The sequence below is a fragment of the Hordeum vulgare genome, chromosome 4H (genome assembly GCF_904849725.1).
Source record: "Hordeum vulgare subsp. vulgare chromosome 4H, MorexV3_pseudomolecules_assembly, whole genome shotgun sequence".
NCBI lineage: Eukaryota > Viridiplantae > Streptophyta > Magnoliopsida > Poales > Poaceae > Hordeum > Hordeum vulgare.
In genome coordinates, this window is record NC_058521.1 from 521,286,069 (window position 1) to 521,310,746 (window position 24,678).

Consider the following 24,678-nt stretch of genomic DNA (forward strand, 5'->3'; position numbering starts at 1 on the left):
GATTTTGCTAGAATGCTCATTGTGCTTCACTTATATCTTTTGAGCTAGATACTTTTGCTCTTGTTCTTCACTTATATCTTTTGAGCTAGATACTTTTGCTCTTGTGCTTCACTTATATCTTTGGAGCTAGATAATTTTGCTCTTGTGCTTCACTTATATCTTTAGAGCACAGCGGTGCGTGATTTGGTAGTTGGCTTATGCTATGAAAGTAGTCCCATGTGCTAGGTACCCAAAGAGGATGCAAAAACCTCCATCTTCATGTGCATTGAGTAGAAAGAAAAGTTTCGATTCCTCTCAATTGGTTTTGAGACGTGGATTAATATTAAGAGTTATGTTAGTAGGGTGTTGTGAATCTTGAGATACTTGTGTTGGAGTTAGTGATTCCCGTAGCATGCACGTAAGGTGAACCGCTATGCTAGGAAGTCGGAGCATAATTGATCTATTGATTGTCATCCTTTGTGTTGAGGTCGGGATCGCACGATGGGTTACACCTACCAACCCTCCCCCTCGGAGTATGCGTTTAGCACTTTGTTTCGATTACTAATAAAAACTTTTTCAACAAGTATGTGAGTTCTTTATGACTAATGTTGAGTCCATGGTATAGATGCACTTTCACCTTCCACCATTTATATCCTCTCTAGCGCCGCGCAATTCTCGCCGGTGCACAAACCCACCAAATTCCTTCCCCAAAACAGCCACCATACCTACCTACTATGGCATTTTCATAGCCATTCCAAGATATATTGCCATGCAACTCCCACCGTTCCGTCTCATGACTTGTGCCGTCACTCTCATATTGCCATTGCATGATCATACTAGATCGTTGCACATCCCGGTACACTATGGGAGGCATTTCCTATGGAGTCATCATCATTGTGATCTTTGAGCTTTGAGTAACTAAAAATTGTGATGATCATCATTATTAGAGCATTGTCCCATGTGAGGAAAATAAAGAGGCCAAAGAGCCCAAAAACAAAAAAAAAGAAAAGAAAAGAAGAGGCCTAAGAGCCCAAATAAAAAAATGAGAGAAAAAGAGAGAAGGGACAATGCTACTATCTTTGTCCACACTTGTGCTTCATGTTAGCACCATGTTCTTCATGACTGAGAGCTTCTTGCTTTGTCACTACCATATGCTAGTGGGAATCTTCGTTTTATAACTTGGCTTGTATATTCCAATGATGGGCTTCCTCAATATTGCCCTAGGTCTTCGTGAGCAAGCAAGTTAGATGCACACACACTACTTTTCCTCTTGAGCTTTCACATACTTATAACTCTAGTGCATCTCTTGTATGGCAATCCCTACTCATTCACATTGATATCTATTAATGGGCATCTCTATAGCCTATTGATACGCCGAGTCAATGTGACCATCTCCTCCTTTTTGTCTCACAACCACCACCACACTCTATTCCACCTGTAGTGCTATATCCATGGCTCGCGCTCATGTATTGCGTGATAGTTATAAAAAGTTTGAGAAAGTAAGAGTGCGAAAACAATTACTTGGCCAATTCCGGGGTTGTGCATGATTTACATTACTTGTGTGAGGATGATGGAGCATAGCCAGACTATATGATTTTGTAGGTATAACTTTCTTTGGCCTTGTTATTTTGAAAGTTCATAATTACTTTGCTAGTTTGCTTGAAGTATTATTGTTTTCATGGCAATAGCAAACTATTGTTTTGAATCATACGGATCTGAATATTCATGCCATGTGAAATAAGTTGCAAAGGACAACGAATTCTCTCGTCGTGGGCCTTGAACCTTCCGACGAGATCCTCGACCGTGAGAGTGTTCAGGTCAAGACATTGCTCGATCGATGTGACGATTTGGATGTAGCGTGCCGGCGCGGCGCGCAAAAATCGTCGGACGATCGCAACTTCTTCTAGAGTTGAACCATAGCCGCGTATGCCGTTGACGAGGGTCTTGAGACGGGAGGCAAACTGATCAACCGTCTCGCTTTCCTCCATCTTCAGGCACTCGTAGCTTCTCATGAGGGACTGAAGGTGTGCTTCCTTGACACGGTCATGACCCTGGTGCAGGATCTTGATGGTCTCCCATGCCTCCTTCGCCGTTTTCTTTCCGACGAGGTGTTGCAGCACATCCTTTGGCATGGCGGAGTAGATCGCCGTTAACGCCTGACGATCCGTCCGGTACTTTGCCGCGCCCTTCGCGTACTCGGCGCCGCCGGGATCGACAGCTTCCCAGAATTCCGCTCCCTCCATCGCGACCTCCATGTTCATCGCCCATAGTGCGTAGTCCTCTCGATCCAGCCGGGGGAATTGCGACCCCCCAACCATCGGCATCGGTGCTCTAGCTCCCGCCACAACGATCTCCTTGCCCGGGTTTGACATGATCCTTCGATTGCTTTCCGAAGATCACGCCAATAAACCAAGCTCTAGATACCAATTGTTGGCCCAAACCAGATGCCGAGTACTTTCCGGCGACGGTAACCAGGGACGATGACGAAAACAAACCGGACTATCGGTTCCTGGAGGAGACGTGCACGTACGCGTAACCTAAGCAGGCAGGCTAGCAGGTGGATGGTTTCTCATGCACACGTACGTAGCAACCTGGCTGCTGCCTTGATCGATCGGAACTAGCGTCGCCGAGACACACACGCGAGAGAACACGAGGATATGATGGCTACGGGAGCGTGTCGCTCCCGACTATTTCTGTGTATTGCTTTGATCTGATCCAATATTACAGGGGTACTTGTACGTATATATAGTAGCTAACCAAGACAACTACTAATCCTATACCTACACGGTGACGGTTCCAAGTCCAAGCCGGACTAGGACTCGTGGTTAATTCCAACAATCACCCCCCTAAACATGATGTCCTCACTTCACAGCTTGGACGCCGATCCTTCTCCGCATCTCTGTAAACTTCTGTCGTCCCAAAGACTTGGTCAGGATATCTGCAAGCTGGTCGTCGGTGCAAACGTAGTTGACTTCAATCTTGCCTTCTTCCACGCACTGTCGTATGTAGTGATACCTTATATCTATGTGCTTACTCCTGTCATGATGCACTGGATTCTTACACAGGGCAATCGCAGACTTGTTGTCAACATTGAGCACCACTCTTTCAGGTTCTTTATCTGTGAGGTCACCGAGTAGCCTTTCTAGCCACACACCTTGACCCGCTGCGGTTGCAGCTGCTATATACTCTGCTTCGCAGGACGATAATGCGACCACCTTCTGCTTTTGTGATAGCCAAGTTACTATGCTCCTGCCCAAGAAATATGCCAGACCCGAAGTACTTTTACGGTCATCCACATCTCCTGCCAGGTCGCTATCACTGTAGCCAAGTAGCTCCACCATCTCCTTCTTTTTCTCTCTCAAATAGACACAACCGAAGTTTGTTGTCCCTTTGATGTACCTGAGTATATGTTTGACAGCTGCCCAATGTTCAGTCGTGGGTGCTTCCATGAAGCGACTCACTATGCCAACGGAATAGGCCAAGTCCGGTCGTGTATTCACAAGATACCTTAGGCTTCCGACCACACTTCTATAATCCGTTGCATCAACCGCAGGGGCTTCACTCCTTTTGCTAAGTTTAAGCCGAGGCTCCATTGGAGCATAAGTTGGTTTGCAATCCTCCATGCTACAACTGTCAAGTATCTTCTTTGCATATGCCTCTTGACATATTGTGATCCCGTTCGGCTTTTGTTGTACCTCGATCCCGAGGTAGTATGTCAAGAGCCCTAGATCACTCATCTTGAATAGCTCCTTCATTTGTAGCTTGAATCTTGCAATCTCCTCTTCGTCTGCTCCAGTTATCAAGAGATCATCAACATAGATGCCCACTAAGAGACGATCCTTGCCTTTACCTCGCTTGTACATAGCATGCTCGAGTGGACTTTTCTCAAAACCAAGAGAAATCAATGTACGGTCAAGCTTGATGTTCCATGCCCGAGGAGCTTGATGTAGCCCGTACAATGCCTTGTGTAGCTTCAACACCTTGTGTTCTTCTCCTTCTTTGATGTACCCCGGTGGTTGCTTCACGTATACTTCTTCTTCCAACTCCCCGTTCAAAAATGCGGATTTTACATCCATGTGATGTAGCCTCCAAGATTCTTGAGCCGCGAGAGCTATAACTAGCCTCACCGATTCCATCCTTGTGACTGGAGCGAACACTTCCTCGAAGTCCACACCTTGCTCTTGCACGAATCCTTTAGCTACGAGCCGAGCTTTATGCTTGACCAAGTTTCCTTCAGCATCCTTCTTGACTTTGTACACCCACTTGAGCCCTATGGATTTGTGACCGTTGGGAAGATCAGCGAGCTCCCATACTTTGTTGTCTCGTATTGATCCCAACTCTTCATCCATAGCACGACGCCAACACTCCTCAGTATTTGCTTCTTCAAATTTCGTCGGTTCCTCGACGCTAAGCAAACATTGTCGTCCTCTTCTTATAACTTTGACAGGATTAATAGTACGAAGTGCTTCCTCCGGATATAAATCCATCACTGGTCGAAGACGAACTGGTGTCGGCGGACGTTCCCTTGTCTCCTGTTCTGTCGAAGACGAGGAATTTTCATCTTGTGGAGTTGCCAAACTCCTGTTTTCTGGCGATTCAGGTTCTCTTCCAGGCGCAGCTCCCAGGCTGCTCCCCTGTGGTACGCAGTCACTTGATCGAGCGCTTCGAGCATTGCTTGGTGTGTTGCACGAGCCATCGCATGCATCGTCTGCCGCGTCCTGCTGCGTGCCTTCGCGCGCCTCTATCTCTGCTTTATCTGGCACGTTCGGCTGTGCTCCGTTGTCCAGAGAATCACTCAGCGTCGTTGTAGTCTCCGGTTGATTATCGGCATGCTCGTATTCGTTGTAAACAACGTGAAAGATTTCATCAGAGATCGGGTATACCGGCTCGGTAGAGTTCCAATTCCATGACCTTGCTTCTTCAAAGACCACGTCACGAGTCACAACCACCTTATTGGTAGAGGGGTTGCACGCACGGTACGCCTTCGAGCCTGCTTCATAGCCAACCAATATCATTGGAGTACTCCGATCCGCCAACTTACTTGTATGCCCGGCCACCGTCTTCACATGCGCCACACACCCGAAAGTACGAAGATGATCAACCGCGGGCTTATGTCCGTACCATGCTTCGTACGGCGTCATCCCAACCACACTCTTGGTTGGAGCCCGGTTCAACAAATAAACGGCCGTATTGACCGCCTCACCCCAAAACTTGCCCGGGACCCCTTTGCTCTTCATCATGCTCCGTGCCATCGCCACCACGGTTTGATTCCTCCGTTCCACAACACCGTTTTGCTGCGGTGAATATGGCGCCGTAAGATACCGCTTGATCCCATGTGCTTCGCAAAATTCTGTGAATTCACGAGACTTGAACTCACCCCCCCGATCGGTACGGAGGGCCTTCAGCTTGGCTTCGGATTCTACCTCGGCCGCCATCTTTACTTTCCTGAAGGCTTGCAAAGCTTGGTCCTTTGTCTTCAACAACACAATCCACATGTATCTGCTGAAGTCGTCGACGATGAGTAAGAAGTATTTGTTCCCAGCTGGGGTAGCCGGTGTAATGGGTCCGCACAAGTCTCCATGGACCAACTCAAGAGCTTTACTTGCTCTAAAGTTTCCCTCTCTCGGGAACGAGGCCCGCCTTTGTTTCCCAACAAGGCAACCGTCGCACACTTGCTCAACATGATCAATGCACGGTAGGCCACGTACCATCTCCTTTTGTCCAAGTTGCCGAAGAGCCTGGAAATTTAGATGACCGTAGCGCGCGTGCCACTTCCATGCCGAGTCCTCCATGCTTGACAAGAGACATACTGGATCCACACGATCCAAGTTGAGGACGTAGAGTCTGTTTGGCGACCTCTGCACCTTCATGATCAGCATCCTCTGACGGTCATACCCCCATAGATAGCCATCTTCGAGCACAATCTTGCAACCACGCTCCTCGAGCTGGCCAAGACTTATGATGTTGCTCTTTAGCTTGGGAATATAGTACACATCTGTGAGTACCTTGTGACCGCCATTCTTCAGCTCAAACAGGACAGTACCTCGCCCTGTGATGTCAACGGTCCGCCCGTCACCGAACCGAACCGTGCCTCCAACCGAGAGATTTAGCTCAGAAAACTGGTCCTTGTCACCGGTCATGTGGTTGCTTGCTCCCGTGTCGAGGTACCACACGTGCCTCGCCGTGTTCACCCTCTTCTTGTCATGAAGGTAAACCTTCTCTTCGTCGAGCATGACAACCTCGGTAGCCGGTGCCTTCGGAGCTGGACCATCCTCGTCCATAAGCTCGCATACTTCGACCATGAGCATCATATCGCTATCATCGCCTCCCTTGGCCATGAGAGCTTTTTCCTTCGGTGGACTCTTGCAATCAGACTTGAAGTGACCGAGGATTCCACAATTGTGACACCTTACTTTTTTTATGTCAAATTTTCTCCTTGGCTTTCTATCCTTTTCTTCCTGTCCAGCGAGGTCCTTTTTCGCCGGGCTTTGCTTCTCCTTTGCTTTACTACCGCTTGTGGATCCACCTTGCTTTCCTTTCGACAGGGCCATCCATTGCGCCATTGTAAGCATGAGATGCTCACTCTCCTTCGAATCGCCGAAGCTGAGACGAATTCTCTCGTCGTGGGCCTTGAACCTTCCGACGAGATCCTCGACCGTGAGAGTGTTCAGGTCAAGACATTGCTCGATCGATGTGACGATTTGGATGTAGCGTGCCGGCGCGGCGCGCAAAAATCGTCGGACGATCGCAACTTCTTCTAGAGTTGAACCATAGCCGCGTATGCCGTTGACGAGGGTCTTGAGACGGGAGGCAAACTGATCAACCGTCTCGCTTTCCTCCATCTTCAGGCACTCGTAGCTTCTCATGAGGGACTGAAGGTGTGCTTCCTTGACACGGTCATGACCCTGGTGCAGGATCTTGATGGTCTCCCATGCCTCCTTCGCCGTTTTCTTTCCGACGAGGTGTTGCAGCACATCCTTTGGCATGGCGGAGTAGATCGCCGTTAACGCCTGACGATCCGTCCGGTACTTTGCCGCGCCCTTCGCGTACTCGGCGCCGCCGGGATCGACAGCTTCCCAGAATTCCGCTCCCTCCATCGCGACCTCCATGTTCATCGCCCATAGTGCGTAGTCCTCTCGATCCAGCCGGGGGAATTGCGACCCCCCAACCATCGGCATCGGTGCTCTAGCTCCCGCCACAACGATCTCCTTGCCCGGGTTTGACATGATCCTTCGATTGCTTTCCGAAGATCACGCCAATAAACCAAGCTCTAGATACCAATTGTTGGCCCAAACCAGACGCCGAGTACTTTCCGGCGACGGTAACCAGGGACGATGACGAAAACAAACCGGACTATCGGTTCCTGGAGGAGACGTGCACGTACGCGTAACCTAAGCAGGCAGGCTAGCAGGTGGATGGTTTCTCATGCACACGTACGTAGCAACCTGGCTGCTGCCTTGATCGATCGGAACTAGCGTCGCCGAGACACACACGCGAGAGAACACGAGGATATGATGGCTACGGGAGCGTGTCGCTCCCGACTATTTCTGTGTATTGCTTTGATCTGATCCAATATTACAGGGGTACTTGTACGTATATATAGTAGCTAACCAAGACAACTACTAATCCTATACCTACACGGTGACGGTTCCAAGTCCAAGCCGGACTAGGACTCGTGGTTAATTCCAACAGCATGTTTGTCGAGATCTGATGAATTGTGGATTTATGATCAGATTATCTATGAATCTTATTTGAGTTTCTTCTGATCTCTCTTATGCATGATTTCATATCCTTGTAATTCTCTTCGAGTTGTGGGTTTTGTTTGGCCAACTAGATCTATGATTCTTGCAATGGGAGAAGTGCTTGGTTTTGGGTTCATACCGTGCGGTGACCTCACCCAGTGATAGAAGGGGTAGTGAGGCACGTATGGTGTTGTTGCCATCAAGGGTAAAAAGATGGGGTTTTCATCATTGGTTTGAGATTATCCCTCTACATCATGTCATCTTTCTTAAAGTGTTACTCTATTCGTCATAAACTCAATACACTAGATGCATGCTTGATAGCGGTCGATGTGTGGAGTAATAGTAGTAGATGCAGAAAGTATCGGTCTACTTGTCTCGAACGTGATGCCCATATGCTAGATCACTGCCTTAGATATCGTCATGACTTTGCGCGGTTCTATCAATTGCTCGACAGTAATTTGTTCACCCACCCTAATACTTGCTATTTTGAGAAAGCCTCTAGTGAACACTATGGCCCCCAGGGTCTACTCCACACCATATTTTTAGCCTTACACTTTTTACTTCGTTGCACTTTCCGCCTTCAGATCTCACTTTGCAAACAATCTTGAAGGGATTGACAACCCCTTTGAAGCGTTGGGTGCAAGCTTGTTTGTGTTTGCGCAGGTACTCTGGACTTGACGAGACCCTCCTTCTAGATCGATACCTTGGTTCTCAAACTGAGGGAAATACTTACTGCTCCTGTGCTGCATCACCCTTTCCTCTTCAAGGGAAAAACCAACGCAAGACCAATCTCCGTCAACGTGTCAATTTCTGGCGCTGTTGTTTGAGAAGTAGCAGGAACCATGTTCATGGACTAACAAATGTGAGTTTTGCCAGAGATCGTGCTTGCAGTGCCTGTATGAAACTGCTCATCGTCCAACGACTCTCATTTACACTAAGAGGCCGTTGGATCTCCTTCATATGGATCTCTTCGGTCCCCCATCATTTGATAGTCTTGCGGGCAGAAAGTACTGCTTGGTGATTGTTGATGATTACTCAAGATACACCTGGGTATATTTCTTCAAGAGTAAGAGTGAGACTCAACAAACTGTCATCAACTTTGCTAATGAAGGTCAACGTCAACATGAAGCAAAGATTCTGATGATTAGAAGTGACAACAACACCGAGTTCAAGAACTACAACCTGGATGAGTTTCTTAGTGATGAGGGAATCAAATATCAATATTCAGCACCATACACCCCTCAACAAAATGGTGTGGCGGAAAGGAAGAACCGGACGTTGATGGACGCGGCAAGAACAATGACGGCGGAATTCAAATCTCCGTATAACTTTTGGGCCGAAGCCATCAATACAGCATGTCACACATCCAATAGGCTCTATATCCGCAAAGGCTTTAACAAGACCCCATATGAGATCCTCACCGGAAACAAACCCAATCTCAAGTTATCCCAAGTTATTCTTCACAAAGTTCTGTTTTTCTCATGTCCAAAAACAAGTTGTCTCTTATCCCAACTGGGCTCAATTATTGGGGATTTCAAAATATGCGAGGATTCCCAAGTGGTATAGATAAAATTGAATCATTTTTTATTATTTTTATGGTGATAGAGCAACTATATTATCAAATGGTCTTGAACATTATAATTCAATTGCACCAACATGGAGAGATTGAGATCGAGTGGACGTATCGACAAAAACTCTCTACCACTCATTTGAATAGACATATCTAGTCACGAGGAACTCTCACTAGTAGAAAAAGGCTCATTTGTCCCGGTTCCACATGCCCATTAGCACCGGTTCCGGAACCGGGACTAAAGGCCCAAACCTTTAGTCCCGGTTGGCTTACCAACCGGGCCCAAAGGAGCTCCCCATGGCCGCTGCGGGGAGCCTAGGTAGGAGGAACTTTAGTCCCGGTTGGTCACACCAACCGGGACCAAATGGCATCCACGCGTCAGCATCTGGCCGGAGCTGGGTTTTTTTAATGGGGGGGTGGGGGGTTTTGGAGGGTTAATGTGGGGACCCCGACTGGTAAGTCGAGATCGCCGTGCCCAGTGATCCCAAGGATCAATGCTCACTGAACATAGATACTGCATAATAGAGTCTTACATCCAAATACCGAATATTACATCAAATGACCGAAGGGTCAGGTTCACAAACAGGGCCTAAGGCCAAATAAAACGGGTACAACGGGTAGTGGAAACTCATAAGGGCTAAGCGGGTGCCCATGCCATCAAGCCTACACCGACAGGCATTCTGACATGGAAGCGTCCTAGATCGCAGTCCGTCTCCAAAGATGTACTCATCGCCAAATTCCGGTCCTTCCTTGTCTGGTCAATAATATAACCAGTGGCAAGCCAATGAGTACTTTAAATGTACTCGCAAACAGCCCATGATATGAATAGGGAAAATGAAGGATGACAATATCATGCATTTCTAGTATAACTCATCTGGGTGGTATGATCATGAATATGCATCAAGTTAAAGAATTACTCTTGAAGAACAGGTTACAGATATCAACATATCTGCTAAGGGCTAAACCAACCGGGTTCACCCTATATGCCAAGTCACCGAACTTGGTCATATTATCATTATGTTAACACCTTTTTAACACCACAAGCACACTCACTCACACTTGGTTTACGCGGAAACGCTGGACGTAGTTTAAGGAGGATTACCCAACTGTCCTTGACCGTGGACACGGCTATTCGAATAGTTTGACACTCTGCAGAGGTAGTACGCTGGACCCACGAGATCCGGGAAACTTTCGTGTCATCCACGACTCGCGGTATATCACATATACCCGAGGTAAGTACCCGATCTTTATCTTTCCCCTAACGATACTAGACAAAGAGGTCCACTCGATTGGTACCCAGCCCACATATTGTACGTCTTACGAGCATCGACTCTGGACAGTATCAACCATGCGGGGACCAACGGTGTGCCTGGAACTCATAATAATGGCATAGTCGTCCTACCTGGCACGACCCCATCACGAGAGCGACGACAATCACTCCCGCCACTAGTAATGTGGCTCTTTGCTAGCACCGACCAGAGTAATCAACAAAGCCCCGTCCCATAAAGGGGTATCATGGTCATACTGGTAAGGTTGGGACGGTCGACACATCATAAATCTAATCCCATTTCCGAAACGATACTCACACAAAACACCGGTGCATCACTTCACCAAATGTGACCACCAACTCATCATCACCCTCGGGCATTAGTGGCACCCGACGGGGTTTTCATAAACTCTTTATTTAACTCATCATCATGCTCATGATAATATGCTTCTATCTTGTCAACATGGTATTAGCATGACCCTCAAGGGGTAGGGTCAAGCTCAATGCAATGGTCCTTTAGTTCTACTAGTCAGCATGACAGTAGCATGATCCTCATAGATGGTAGGGTCAAGCTCATCATGCTTGTGCTCCGAGGAGCCATATGTATAACATCACCATCATGCAAGTGCTTCGAAGAAGCCTTCGGTACCATCACATCAATGATGAACCGGCATTGTGATCACATGCAACGGAAAAGTACTTGCTATTCTAGCATGCATCAATTTATATGCTCAAGTCATGGTCGAAGGGTTGCTTGCCTTGGTTAGCCAAGTATCCGGGGTCTTCGAGGTCTTCCGCTCCGAATCCTTCGTCACTCGGTAATTCTATCGTCGAGAATAGAATAAATAAGAATAGCTCACACAAAAATAGATCACAAACCACTTTTAAAAATGTTGCAAAACTTGGTTAAATTCAGGTTGTTATTTTGAGAAGTGTCTTCTCTTAGTTTTTACTAGCTAAGCATTTTTAATAATTACAAAACAGAGGCAAACTATTGCTTTTAATGACTTTATATTATTATAAAACAGATTCTATTTTTTAAAAAATATCAACAATGGCAGAAACAAATACTACTCATTTTTAGAAAAATATCACTGGAAGAATTATATTTTTCCACTGGGTAGTTATTTTTACAAAAATCATTTTAGTCTCAGGTTTAAAAATAAAAGAAAAAGGCCAAAGCCTGGCCTGGGAAGCAGGCCGACCCAGCCAGCCAGCAGGCTGCCAGGCGCGCGCGCGCCAGGTTTGAACCTGACGTGCGGGCCCCTAGGGTCAGCGGTTGTGGCTGCGCGCGGGGTAGCTCCAGGACGCCGACAGGTGGAGCCCACGTGTAGGGTTCTTCCCCTACCTCCGGCCAGGGAGGAGGAGACGAACTCCGGCGAGGCTACCGTCGTCCATGGGCCTACCTAAGGGCAGGAATGGGTTCAGCATGCCTCTGCCTACGTGCAGGTGGTCGGGACAACGCCGGAGAGGCTTGGAGTCGCCGGCGAAGAGGTGGCCGTGGCGGAGGGGTTTCAGGATGTGGTTGAACTAGTAGCTAGGGGCACGGAAAAGCTCGGGGCTATTGGGGGAAACGTTCCTGGTGTCGAGGGGAGTGCTCTGGTGGGTCGAGTGTCACAGGAGCCGGCGTGTAGACGGAGATAGACCGAAGCTCCGAGGAGGACGACCTCGGTCGATCTCGAGCACCGGGGCTCTGCGAGCACGATTGGGTGGCTAGGGGGAGCTAGTGGTCGTGCAGAGGCAGCTGGAGGGGTGCTGAGGTGCCGAGAGGCCTATTTATAGGCTCGCGACGGTGAGCCGAACTCGGTGCGCCGGTGACTGACACGTCTCAAACGCATCTATAAATTTTGATGGTTTCACGCTGTTATCTTGTCTTCTTTGGTTATTTTATGTACCTTTTATATCTTTTTTGGGACTAACTTATTGATTCAGTGCCAAGTGCCAGTTCCTGTTTTTTCCGTGTTTTTGACTCTTTTCAGATCTGATTTTGGAACGGAGTCCAAACGGAAGAAAAACCCCGAAATGATTTTTTCCCAAACGGAAGAAGACCACGGGGCTTTTGGGCCAAGCCAGGTGGGCTCCAGGGAGCCCACAAGCCCCCACTCCGCCACCAGGAGGGAGGCGGAGGTGGGCAGGCTTGTGGCCTCCCTGGTCGCCCCCTGACCTAGGTCTTTGGCCTATAAATTCCCAAATATTCCGCAAAAAATCAGGGGAGCCTCGAAAATACTTTTCCGCCGCCGCAAGGTTCCGTTTCCGTGAGATCTCATCTGGAGACCCTTCCCGGCACCCTGCCAGAGGGGACTTTGGAGTTGGAGGGCTTCTTCATCATCATCATCGCCCCTCCAATGACTCGTGAGTAGTTCACGTCAGACCTACGGGTCCGTAGTTAGTAGCTAGATGGCTTCTCCTCTCTCTTGTATCTTCAATACAAAGTTCTCCACGATCTTCATGGAGATCTATCTGATGTAATCTTCTTTGGCGGTGTGTTTGTCGAGATCCGATGAATTGTGGATTTGTGATCAGATTATCTATGATATATATTTGAGTCTTTGCTAATTTGTTATATGCATGATTTGATATCCTTGTAAGTCTCTCCGAGTCTTGGGTTTTGTTTGGCCAACTAGATCTATGATTCTTGCTATGGGAGAAGTGCTTGGTTTTGGGTTCTACCATGTGGTGACCTTTCCTAGTGACAGTAGGGGCAGGAAGGCACACATCAAGTAGTTGCCATCAAGGGTAAAAAGATGGGTTTTTATCATTGGTTTGATATTATCCCTCTACATCATGTCATCTTACTTAAGGCGTTACTCTGTTCTTATGGACTTAATACACTAGATGCATGCTGGATAGCGATCAACGTGTGGAGTAATAGTTTTAGATGCAGAAAGTATCGGTCTACTTGTTTCGGACGTGATGCCTATAGAAACAATCATTGCATAGATATCGTCACGACTTTGCGCGGTTCTATCAGTTGCTCGATAGTAATTTGTTCACCCCCCGTCTACTTGCTTTCATGAGAGAAGCCACTAGTAAACACTACGACCCCCGGGTCTATTCACATCCATCGTTTACGCCTCCGCTTTTACTTTGCTTTGTTACTTTGTTGCTTTCAGTTCTCACTTGGCAAACAATCTATAAGGGATTGACAACCCCTTCATAGCGTTGGGAGCAAGTTTTTGTATTTGTGCAGGATCTCGAGATACTCCTCCACTGGAATGATACCTTGGTTCTCAAACTGAGGGAAGTACTTACCACCGCTATGCTACATCACCCTTTCCGCTTCGAGGGAACTCCAACGCAAGGCTCCAAGGCCACGGGGGACATCCTTTGCATACTTGCCTAGGAAGTCCCTTAAGGCGTAGCCGCAGCTGAAGGATTCCTGGTGTCGTTGCTGAGGAGTATCAAGCAACACTCCTATTTCTGGCGCCGTTGGAAGGTCTTCTATTGCAGTAGCAGAAGTATTTCTGGTGCCGTTTCCGGGGAGGAGAAATCAAGATCTATCCAAGTAGGTCTCACAAACTCTTCTCTTGTATTTACTTGTGTTGCCAGTTGCCTCTCGTTTTCCTCTCCCCCACTTCACGTTTGCCGTTTTCTCCTTTGCCTTTTTCATTCACCCTTTTCTCTCGCTTGCTTTCTGTTCGCTTCTGTGCCTTGTGCCCTCAATATGCTTGCATCTTCGCTTGTTGAAAACCTAGTGATATGGATCCTCATCCACTTGCTAGTCTCTTTAAGAGACCCACTCGTGTGGAATAAATTGCTAGTGAGTTGAGGGCAATTGACTATTTCTTTATAGTTTTGCGTAAGATGCGTGAATCTGAAAATTGTGAGGAAGAAATTCATCAAGTGATTCACGAGGGCTCCTTGGATGAAACCATGATTGCAATAATTTCCCTATAAATCCTATTAGTGACAATCATGCTAAAAATATGCAAAACCCTAAGATTGGGGATGCTAGTTTTTCTTTGTCCACTACTTGTTGCAATAATCATGATTGGGGTGATGATCTTTCTTATGATCTTGAAAATTTGTTCAAACGTCATGATGAATATGAAATCTGCAACAATACTGAAAGTGGGATTGGAGAAGTCATGACTTTATTTGATGATAATCCCACTATTTTTCAAGAGCGTCAACTTTGCATGCATGTGGATCATGAAAAGAATATCCTATGGGATAGCTATATTGTTGAATTTGAATGTGATCCCACATGTAATTTCTATGAGAGAGGAAAATATTTTGGTAGAAACTTTCATGTTACCAAATTACCTCTCGTTATGTTGAGATTGCTATTTTCTCTTTCTTCTTCCTTGCATATGGCAACTATTAGTTGTCTTGACAATTTGTTTTCCTACAAAATGCCTATGCATAGGAAGTATGTTAGACTTAGATGTGATTTTCACATGCTTTAGCATGCTCTCATTGTGCTTCAATTCTTGTCTTTTGTGTGAGCAGCATTGAATGCCTAGCTAAGGGCGTTAAACAAAAGCGCTTGTTGGGAGGCAACCCAACGAATCTATCCTTTTTCTTTCTGTTTTGTGTTTTCCATACTTTCATAATTCTGTTATGATTGTGTTTTTTGTGTTTCTTTTTGCGTTTGTGCTAAGCAAAACCGTTATGATTAGTCTTGGGGATGATCGTTTGGTCATGCTGGAAAAGACAGAAACTTTCTGCTCACGAAAAGAATTTGCATTTTTTTTCTGTAAGAGCTTTTGAGTTGATTCTTCTTTCTGCTGATTGCTACGATAATTATTCAGACTGTCGTAATTTTTCAGAATTTTTGAAGTACCAGAGGTATACGAAACATACAGATTTCTACAGACTGGTCTGCTATTAACAGATTCTGTTTTTGTTGTGTTGGTTGCTTATTTTGATAAAACTATGGATAGTATCGTTGGGTATTAGCCATGGAAGATTGAAAGTACAGTAACCCAACATCAGCACAAGTATAATTTAAGTTTGCTACAGTACCTAAGGAAGTGGTGATTTGCTTTCTTGTACTAATGTTATCACGAGTTTCTGTTTAAGTTTGGTGTTGTGAAGTTTTCAAGTTTTGGGTGAAGTTCTTATGGACAAAGAGATAAAGAGTGGCAAGAGCTCAAGCTTGGGGATTCCCAAGGCACCCCAAGAGATTCAAGGATGTCGTAAAAGCCTAAGCTTGGGGATGCCCTGGGAAGGCATCCCCTCTCTCGTCTTCAATCCATCGGTAACGTTACTTGGGGCTATATTTTTATTCACCACATGTTATGTGTTTTTGCTTGGAGCGTCTTGTATCGTAGGAGTCTTTTATTTTTGTTGTGTCACAATCATCCTTGCTGCACACCTAGAGAGAGATACATGCACACACCGTGATTTTGTCGAGATTCACTTATATCTTTTGCTAGACAATTCAGCTCACATGTGCTTCACTTATATCTTTTGAGCTAGATACTTTTACTCTATGTGCTTCACTTATATCTTTTAGAGCGCAGAGGTGCGTGGCTTGGTAGTTGATCTATGCTTTGAAAGTAGTCTCAAAAGGGGTAGTTATCCAAAGGGATACGAAAACTTCCACCTTCATGTGCATTGAATAGTTAGAGAAGTTTGATTCATCTCAATTAGTTTTGAGTTGTGGTTATGGTAATATTGAAGTCATGCTAGTAAGGTGTTGTGGATCTAGAAATAGTTGTGTTGAAGTTAGTGATTCCCGTAGCATGCACGTATGGTGAACCTCTATGTGATGAAATTTGAGCATGATTAGTATATTGATTGTCATCCTTTGCGTGGCGGTCGGGATCGCGTGATGGTTTATACCTACCAACCCTTCCCCTAGGAGTATGCGTTGAATGCTTTGTTTCGATTACTAATAAAACTTTTGCAACAAGTATATGAGTTCTTCATGACTAATGTTGAGTCCATGGTTTAGATGCACTTTCACCTTCCACCATCACTATCTTCTTAGTGTTGTGCAACTTTCGCCGGTGCACAAAACCCACCATTAGCCTCCCTCAAAACAGCCACCATACCTACCTATTATGGCTTTTTCAAAGTCATTCCGAGATATATTGCCATGCAACTACCACCATGATATGTGCCACCACGTCTACATTGCCAATGCATGATCGTAAGATAGCTAGCATGATGTTTCCATTGATGTCTATGCCATGCTAGATCATTGCCACGGTACACTACCGAAGGCATTCCATATAGAGTCATAGTTGCTCTAAGTTTTGAGTTCAAAGTGTGATGATCATCATTAATGGAGCATTGTCCCATGTGAGGAAATAAAAGAGGCCAAAGAAGCGCATAAAAAAAGAGGCCAAAGAAGCCCACCAAAAAAAGAGGCCAAAGAGCCCACCAAATAAAAAACAAATGAGAGAAAAAGAGAGAAGGGACAATGCTACCACTTTTTCCACACTTGTGCTTATTAAAGCACCATGATCTTCATGATTGAGAGTCTCTCATTTTGTCACCACCATATAGCTAGTGGGAAATTTTCATTATATAACTTGGCTTGTATATTCCAATGATAGGCTTCCTCAAAATTGCCTTAGGTCTTCGTGAGCAAGCAAGTTGGATGCACACCCACTAGTTCTCTTTAAGAGCTTTAACTTACTCGTAGCTCTAGTGCATCATTTGTATGGCAATCCCTACTCATTCACATTGATATCTATTGATGAGGATCTCCACAGCTCATTGATATGCCTAGTTAATGTGACTATCTTCTCCTTTTTTGTCTTGCAACCTCCACTACATTCCACACCATCTATAGTGCTATAACCATGGCTCACGCTCATGTATTGCGTGAGAGTTGAAAATGTTTGAGAAAGTAAAGGTGTGAAACAATTACTTGGCCAATACCGGGGTTGTGCATGATTTAAATTCGTTGTGCAATGATGATAGAGCATAGCTAGACTATATGCTTTTGTATGGATAACTTTCTTTTGGCCTTGTTATTTTGAAAGTTCATGATTACTTTGCTAGTTTGCTTGAATTATTATTGTGTCCACGTCAATAGCAAACTATTGTTTTGAATCTAATGGATCTGAACATTCATGTCACATAAGAGGAATTACAAAGGACACCTATGCTAGGTAGCATGAAAGCATCAAAAATTCATTCTTATCACTTCCCTACTCGAGGACGAGCAGGAGTTAAGCTTGGGGATGCTTGATACGTCTCAAACGTATCTATAATTTTTGATGGTTTCACGCTGTTATCTTGTCTTCTTTGGTTGTTTTATGTACCTTTTATATCTTTTTTGGGACTAACTTATTGATTAAGTGCCAAGTGCTAGTTCCTGTTTTTTCCGTGTTTTTGACTCTTTTCAGATCTGATTTGGAACGGAGTCCAAACGGAAGAAAAACCCCGAAATGATTTTTTCCCGAACGGAAGAAGACCAAGGGGCTTTTGGGCCAAGCCAGGTGGGCTCCAGGGAGCCCACAAGCCCCCACTCCGCCACCAGGGGGAGGCGGCGGTGGGCAGGCTTGTGGCCTCCCTGGCCGCCCCCTGACCTAGGTCTTTGGCCTATAAATTCCCAAATATTCCGCAAAAAATCAGGGGAGCCTCGAAAATACTTTTCCATCGCCGCAAGCTTCCGTTTCCGCGAGATCTCATCTGGAGACCCTTCCCGGCACCCTGCCGGAGGGGACTTTGGAGTTGGAGGGCTTCTTCATCATCATCATCGCCCCTCCAATGACTCGTGAGTAGTTCAATTAAGACCTACGGGTCCGTAGTTAGTAGCTAGATGGCTTCTTCTCTCTCTTGGATTTTCAATACAAAGTTCCCGATGATCTTCATGGAGATCTATCCGATGTAATCTTCTTTGGCGGTGTGTTTGTCGAGATCCGATGAATTTTGGATTTGTAATCAGGTTATCTATGATATATATTTGAGTCTTTGCTGATTTGTTATATGCATGATTTGATATCCTTGTAAGTCTCTTCGAGTCTTGGGTTTTGTTTGGCCAACTAGATCTATGATTCTTGCAATGGGAGAAGTGCTTGGTTTGGGGTTCTACCATGTGGTGACCTTTCCCAGTGACAGTAGGGGTAGCAAGGCACACATCAAGTAGTTGCCATCAAGGGTAAAAAGATGGGGGTTTTATCATTGGTTTGAGATTATCCCTCTATATCATGTCATCTTGCTTAAGGCGTTACTCTGTTCTTATGGACTTAATACACTAGATGCATGCTGGATAGCGGTCGACGTGTGGAGTAATAGTAGTAGATGCAGAAAGTATCGGTCTACTTGTTTCGGACGTGACGCCTACACAAACAATCATTGCATAGATATCGTCACGACTTTGCGCGGTTCTATCAATTGCTCGACAGTAATTTGTTCACCCCCCGTCTACTTGCTTTCATGAGAGATGCCACTAGTAAACACTACGGCCCCCGGGTCTATTCACATCCATCGTTTACACCTCCGCTTTTACTTTGCTTTGTTACTTTGTTGCTTTCAGTTCTCACTTTGCAAACAATCTATAAGGGATTGACAACCCCTTCATAGCGTTGGGAGCAAGTTTTTGTGTTTGTGCAGGATCTTGAGATACCACTCCACTGGATTGATACCTTGGTTCTCAAACTGAGGGAAGTACTTACCACCGCTACGCTAGATCACCCTTTCCGCTTCGAGGGAACACAACCGCAAGGCTCCAAGGCCACGGGGGAAATCCTTTGCATACTTGCTTAGGAAGTACCTTAAGGTGTAGCCGCAGCTGAAGGATTCCTGGTGCCGTTGCTGAGGAGTATCAAGGAACACTCCTATTTCTGGCGCCGTTGGAAGGTCTTTTGTTGCAGTAGCAGTGACTCACCGCGGCGCGCGTGCGTGCATAGTCAGGAGCTGGCTGCGAAACCAAGGTTTCCGGACGTGGTTTAGGATGCTCTGAAGCATCGGCCGCAGAGGGAGAAGGCGTGGGGTCGAGCTGCAGCGTCCGTGCATGCTCGGCCGAGTCAGGTACGCGCGGGCACGCGTCTCCCGAGCTCTAGCGCGGGGGAGGAGGGTCCCTGGCGGCTGCTTTACACTAAGGAGTTGTCGGGGAGGTCTTGGACACTTCGGGGGAGGTTGGAACCGGCCGGGAGCGTCGTCCCCTTCTCGGTTGCTCCCTGTAGCGCGTCCAGAGCGCAGTTTTGGCATGCCACGGCATGTTGGCGCGCTCTGGGGCACTTCAGACGTGTCCCTCATGTCCTGGTGTTGCTGGGAGTGTATTTAGCCGTTGTGTGCTAGTGAGAGCACTGGCTGGTCAAGGGGGACATGTTTCACTAGTGTTGTCAGCCCTGATCTGTGGCACAAATTGGAGTTCTTGTCACTTGTGCTTTGAACTGGGGAGGGGCCGGTTGACTGGGTGTTTAGGTTGGTCTGGGGCACTAATACACCAAGTTTGAGGCTCTGACATTGGGTAAAACGGTGGCTAGGTGGATTTTTACCTTGCTGTCAGAAGGTGTTTGACAGTGGTTTGGGGTGCTTCCACTCCACCACTGGAACTGCGATTTAAAAGGTTTGGTCTTGGGGTTAAAGTAGGGGTTTCCACCAATTTTGAGCTCCATTGAACAAGTTTAGCTTTGTAAACTTGAAAAAGCATCAAAGTGGCCAGATCTGTCCTCTCCAAAGGGAGTGTGACTAAACAGAGGCTAGCAAATCTCATTTTTGGTGTGGAGTCCTCATTTGAGGTGCCAAACACCCCTGCAAAGTTTCAGCCCCATTGGACAAACCTTGCTATGTAGAGTTATTCCAACTCTATTCCGGACAGAGATGGTTTCACGCTCATTTGGTGACCTTCCCCACCCTGGATCAAGGTGAGATTTTATGTGGGCACCAAATATGGCTTGGGGAGGCTCCTGTAATTTAAAAGGATTTTATTGAGAATATTTCCTTTGGAAATATCTCAAAAGGTTAAAACAAACAGGAATGGTTTTTAGGGTTTTAGTCAAATAATTATAATATAAAATAGTGCTGAAAATCTTATATATGGAAAATATATGTCCTTATGAGTTCCCATGATTTTGCTCAGAATTTTCTAAGGCAGAGAAGCATTTTTCCTTGTGGGAATATCATTCCTGGCCTTAGAAACAGACATGCATTTAAAATAGAAAAATAATGTTTTAAATCCTTAAATAATTTTTATGGCAAATAATAATAGTATTTGAGTTCGGATCACCAACTTTGGTTGGGAGTGCGACTAGGCATCATAAGCTAGTAGTGTAACCCAAACAAGGTAGAGATGATCTGATGCCAAAGAAAAGAGTTTTGGAAGTTCATTTTTAAAAATAAATAAATTTTCCATGGGGTTGGATCAACAAGAAAACAAGCATACATTCATACATGGCATTCATAGCATTCACAACATCATTAGAAAAAGTTTTAACAAGCCCTGATTTTTGCAACTTAAAACATTGGTGGTGAGAAATAGGGTGTGACACACCTATCCCTCTTACAAGAATCTCGTCCCCGAGATTCCTAAGCTAGGCGTTAAATAGCTCTGGAAATTCTGCTCGGAGATAGTCTTCACGTTCCCATGTTGCTTCTGCTTCGGTATGGTTGCTCCACTGAACCTTGAAATACTTGATGGTGCGGCTTCTGTTGCAACGCTCTCTTCATCCAGAATGCGAATCGGCTTCTTGCGATAGTAAGGTCCGGTTGAAGGTCAACAGCTGGGTGGTCAATGTCCTTGCAATGATCGGAACGGTTCGGCACTTGTAAGCACTTCTGGAGTTGTGACACGTGGAACACGTTGTGCACACCCGAAAGTTCTGGGGGTAGCTCCAACTGATAAGCCAATTCCCCGCGCCTTGCCGAGATCTTGAAGGGTCCAATAAACCTTGGGGCTAGCTTCCCCTTGACGTGGAAACGCTTGGTTCCCTTGAGAGGCATAACGCGCGGGTACACCTGGTCTCCGGGAATGAACTCCACATCCTTGCGGTGGGAGTCCGCATAGCTCTTCTGTCGTGACTTAGCTGCCTTCAGGTTTTCTTGGACAAGTTGTACCTTTCTCTCCGCTTCCTGCAGCGCTTCTGGCCCAAAAACTAGTCCTTCACCGGTTTCAGACCAATTGAGTGGGGTGCGGCACTTTCGCCCATATAGCACCTCCAATGGAGCGATTTGAAGACTGGACTGGTAGCTGTTGTTGTATGAGAACTCAGCAAACGGCAGACAGTCTTCCTGTTGGAATTATGCCCTAGAGGCAATAATAAATATAGTTATTATTATAATTCATGTATCAAGATAATCGTTTATTATCCATGCTATAATTGTATTGAATGAAGACTCATTTACATGTGTGGATACATAGACAAAACACTGTCCCTAGCAAGCCTCTAGTTGGCTAGCCAGTTGATCAAAGATAGTCAGTGTCTTCTGATTATGAACAAGGTGTCGTTGCTTGATAACTGGATCACGTCATTAGGAGAATCACGTGATGGACTATACCCAAACTAATAGACGTAGCATGTTGATCGTGTCATTTTGTTGCTACTGTTTTTCTGCGTGTCAAGTATTTGTTCCTATGGCCATGAGATCATATAACTCACTAACACCGGAGGAATACTTTGTGTGTATCAAACGTCGCAACGTAACTGGGTGACTATAAAGATGCTCTACAGGTATCTCCGAAGGTGTTCGTTGAGTTAGTATGGATCAAGACTGGGATTTGTCACTCCGTGTGACGGAGAGGTATCTCGGGGCCCACTCGGTAATACAACATCACACACAAGCCTTGCAAGCAATGTGACTTAGTGTAAGTTGCGGGATCTTGTATTACGGAACGAGTAAAGAGACTTGCCGGTAAACGAGATTGAAATAGGTATGAGGATACTGACGATCGAATCTCGGGCAAGTAACATACCGAAGGACAAAGGGAATGACATACGGGATTATATGAATCCTTGGCACTGAGGTTCAAATGATAAGATCTTCGTAGAATATGTAGGATCCAATATGGGCATCCAGGTCCCGCTATTGGATATTGACCGAGGAGTCTCTCGGGTCATGTCTACATAGTTCTCGAACCCGCAGGGTTTGCACACTTAAGGTTCGACGTTGTTTTATGCGTATTTGAGTTATATGGTTGGTTACCGAATGTTGTTCGAAGTCCCGGGTGAGATCACGGACGTCACGAGGGTTTACGGAATGGTCCGGAAACGAAGATTGATATATAGGATGACCTCATTTGATTACCGGAAGGTTTTCGGAGTTACCGGGAATGTATCGGGAATGACGAATGGGTTCCGGGAGTTCACCGGGGGGGGCAACCCACCCCGGGGAAGCCCATAGGCCTTGGGGGTGGCACACCAGCCCTTAGTGGGCTGGTGGGACAGCCCAAGAAGGCCCTATGCGCCATAGGAAGAAAATCAAAGAGAAAAGAAAAAAAAGGAGGAGGTGGGAAATGGAAGAAGGACTCCACCTTCCAAACCAAGTTGAATTCGGTTTGGAAGGGGAGACCTTCCGCCCTTGGCTCGGCCGAAACCCTTAGGGGTCCTTGGACTCCAAGGCAAGGCTCCTCCTCTTCCCCCTATATATACGGAGGTTTTAGGGCTGATTTGAGACGACTTTTCCACGGCAGCCCGACCACATACCTCCACGGTTTTTCCTCTAGATCGCGTTTCTGCGGAGCTCGGGCGGAGCTCGGGCGGAGCCCTGCTGTGATAAGATCATCACCAACCTCCGGAGCGCCGTCACGCTGCCGGAGAACTCTTCTACCTCTCCGTCTCTCTTGCTGGATCAAGAAGGCCGAGATCATCGTCGAGCTGTACGTGTGCTGAGCGCGGAGGTGTCGTCCGTTCGGCACTAGATCGTGGGACTGATCACGGGACGGTTCGTGGGGCGGATCGAGGGACGTGAGGACGTTCCACTACATCAACCGCGTTCACTAACGCTTCTGCTGTATGGTCTACAAGGGTACGTAGATCACACATCCCCTCTCGTAGATGGACATCACCATGATAGGTCTTCGTGCGCGTAGGAAAAATTTTGTTTCCCATACGACGTTCCCCATCAGTGGCATCATGAGCTAGGTTCATGCGTAGATGTCTTATCGAGTAGAACACAAAAGTTTTTGTGGGCGGTGATGTGCGTTTTGCTGCCCTCCTTAGTCTTTTCTTGATTCCGCGGTATTGTTGGATTGAAGCGGCTTGGACCGACATTACTCGTACGCTTACGAGAGACTGGTTTCATCGCTACGAGTAACCCCGTTGCTCAAAGATGACTGGCAAGTGTCAGTTTCTCCAACTTTAGTTGAATCGGATTTGACCGAGGAGGTCCTTGGATGAGGTTAAATAGCAACTCATATATCTCCGTTGTGGTGTTTGTGTAAGTAAGATGCGATCCTACTAGATACCCATGGTCACCACGTAAAACATGCAACAACAAAATTAGAGGACATCTAACTTGTTTTTGTAGGGTATGCTTGTGATGTGATATGGCCAACGATGTGATGTGATATATTGGATGTATGATATGATCATGTTGTAATAGATAATATCGATAGTACTAATGTTTGTGCTTGCAGATGCGTTTACTATTTTGCTAGGATGTAGCTTTAGTAGTAATAGCATGAGTAGCACGACAACCCCGATGGCGACACGTTGATGGAGATCATGGTGTGGGGCCTGTGACAAGAAGATCGTGCCGGTGCTTTGGTGATGGAGATCAAGGAGCACGTGATGATGGCCATATCATGTCACTTATGAATTGCATGTGATGTTAATCCTTTTATGCACCTTATTTTGCTTAGAACGACGGTAGCATTATGAGGTGATCTCTCACTAAAATTTCAAGACGAAATTGTGTTCTCCCCGACTGTGCACCGTTGCTACAGTTCGTCGTTTCGAGACACCACGTGATGATCGGGTGTGATAGACTCAACGTTCACATACAACGGGTGCAAAACAGTTGCGCACGCGGAACACTCGGGTTAAGCTTGATGAGCCTAGCATGTGCAGACATGGCCTCGGAACACATGAGACCGAAAGGTCGATCATGAATCATATAGATGATATGATTAGCATAGGGATGCTTACCACTGAAACTATGCTCAACTCACGTGATGATCGGACTTGAGTTAGTGTAAGTGGATCATGAACCACTCAAATGACTAGAGAGATGTACCTTTTGAGTGGGAGTTTAGCAAGTAATTTGATTAAGTTAAA